The sequence below is a fragment of the Mus caroli genome, unplaced genomic scaffold, assembly GCF_978045245.1.
Source record: "Mus caroli unplaced genomic scaffold, Mus_caroli_1 scaffold_9, whole genome shotgun sequence".
Classification (NCBI taxonomy): Eukaryota; Metazoa; Chordata; class Mammalia; order Rodentia; family Muridae; genus Mus; species Mus caroli.
The window spans coordinates 27,722,194-27,725,000 of record NW_028227264.1 but is presented as its reverse complement, the minus strand read 5'-3'; positions in this window follow the sequence as shown (position 1 = coordinate 27,725,000).

The following is a 2,807-nucleotide window of genomic DNA, read 5'->3' as shown; positions in this document are numbered from 1 at the left end:
TTCATAATAAAGGATACTTGCTTTAAAAAGTAGAAGAGTCTCAAGAATAATAATATAGCAATATATTTGGATAACTCACGTGATGGGTCATATTTTATACCATGAACAAGACTGACAGAATTTCTTCTCTTAATTTGGATTGTTGGTGGTAAGTGAAACTAGACAATAAAAAGGCACCAGACATGTGCAGTGGACGTACAGACTATAAAGGAAAAGCAATCATGGCAGTGAGGTAAGGAGCACTGATTCTGCCTGAATGTTTTCTGCTCAGGTTAATCAGAGGAGGTGTTCTTCTGTCTTCGTACAATATGAAGAAAAGCCCTGGCATTTTCTGGAAGCTTGTATTACAAATGAAGTCATTAATAAGGGCACACCTGAGTTTACATTCTCAGGAAAAAAAAATGAAAAAGCAAGAAGAGGCCCATGTAATTGGAGGAGAGTGGCAAAGAGCAGAACTAGAGAAGAGAAGACCCAAAAGAATTCCTAGAGGATCATCACAAAAGGCTTACCGGTTATACAAGAACTCTGAAGTTATTCTGAATGAGCTGGAGTCATGCAATAAGGAGAGATTCCAGTTTTTTATATAAGAAACAGACTATGAAAGTGGCATAACTTAATCAAGGTCACTGTGATCCTTACAGTAGTGATGAATAAAATCTCAGCCAGACTGATAGCTTTATATGTGACCAAATGTGGCAGGATTCAGGAGATACTTGAACAGTATATTCAGTGAGAATTTTTAAGATGTGAAAACAGATGGAAATAACATATTTATTCACTTTTTCTTATGCATATGTGGCTTTGATACAATACTTATGACCAACTATACCAATTGACAAAGGAAATGGCTGTGGTGGCTCTGAAAAGAATTGGCTCTAAATGAGAGTGCATTGAAAGAGAAGAAGTTACCAAGAAGCAACTGAAATGAATGTAGCTATAGCAGACAGCTGCCCAGTCAGGGATTATGATTGACATAGAAGACTGTCCACCTTTGCTCATGTGACTTCCTCTTAGCGTTGACATAAAATGTGATGATGTGAGGTGCCCTTGATCTCTGTCTTAAGAAAATAATTGAAGTCTCCATTTTCTCCTTTCCTGCCTTCTGGCAGCACCAGAACTCTAATCAACGGATAATAGAACTGGTACACAATTTTAGTATCTTGCAGAAACTGATATATGTCTAGGAAACAAATGCCTATTGCATGTAAAATTTTATTTTTTACTACTACTTACCTAGATAAATTAGTACTGGAATACAGTTGATATTTCCAAAATTATGTAGCACTACCTTCAGCATTGGGTAATAATAAACACTGACATCAGAGGTTGGGCGAAATAAACATGTTTTAGAGTAGCATACTTTCGAGAAAACTGTTCCTATTGAAAAATCAGGTCATATGCCTTTAAGGCTGTGAGTCAAGAACCAGAGGTTGGAAAGCAGAATAGCATAGTCTCTCCTTATTATTATTCTTATTGCACTTTATAAGACACTGCCAGAAAGTATGACTTCAGATAAGAATTCTTAACTTTGAAAGCTTAAATAAAAGGAAATGTATTAAATCTCCAAATATAAAGGCTGACAAGGTTAAAAATATCTTAATGCAGGTGAGCAGAAGATACCCCATAGGCCTACCACAGCAGGAGACACTACAATGTGCAAATATGTGGTGGGTATATGGGTGAGAAAGAGAAGCAGAATAGTTTGAGCATTATGAAGAGAGGTGGAACAGGAACTGGAGATGTGAAGGTGAAGAGGAATAGATTGTTGTGAGTAGCCTGCCCTACCACCTAAGGCCATAGTGGAATCCTAGCCTATGTTGCTACTGAGGGCCACATCTGGGTCCATGGCCATGCAGCAGCAGGGGTTATGTCAATGTCCATGGCTCATATTACCACTAAAGACCATGATCCATTTGCAACCATCTATATGTCCAAGGGCTGTGCTTCGCTGACCCCACCATCACTGGCTACCACACTCTAGAGAACTGGTCTCATCTCTTTTGGGTTGCAGTATACGTGGAAGACAAGGCCCTGCATCTTGCCTTGGTAGAATAGTAGAGTTGGCCCCAGTGGTGCGACTGGGGTGAGCAGGCCTAGAAAGTGTGAGCTCAGGAAAGCTGATCCCATCACTTGTCTGCTGTGAGACGGTGTGGTTGTGGGGAAGGTGCACTCCAGCCCTTGCTTCTCCCCAGCCACCTGTGGCAGTCAGCAGTTGGAAGAGCTGATACCAGGGTCATGAGATTGGAAGATCTGGCCCTGCCCTTCGACAGCTGTAACACTCAGCAGAGTCAGCCCTGGACTTTGACTGGGCAGCACAGTAGAACTGGCTCTGGTGGAATGGGTACCGGTAAACCAATCCCAAGGGCTTGAAAGTGAGGAGCTGACCATTCCTATTGCTGTCTGCAGGACCACAGTTGGTCGATCTAGCCAGAGTGGTGTTGAAGAGCTCTCCCTGTTGGTGCACATGTGGGAACTGGCAGGCCGACCAACTCAGGTACCACCCAGGCCTAGATCCAGGGTTCTGAGTAGGTCCACACCAACATTTACCTCAGTTATGAACTGATGGAGTGCATGAAATGGTCGGTCCTGTACATTCAAAGCTGTAGTTTCCACTACAAGAGATTTCTATGCTTTGTTTTGTTGACTTCATTTTGACATGAATTTTTAAGCCAAAGTTTTATCAGAAAGCTTTTGTCATTGCCCAGATCTACACCCTGCCTGGCAGAATTTCATTAGCAACACGAAGCAGGGACTGTCGTTTATTATAATTATTAGTAGACAAAGTCTACTTTTAACCACTGGGTGTT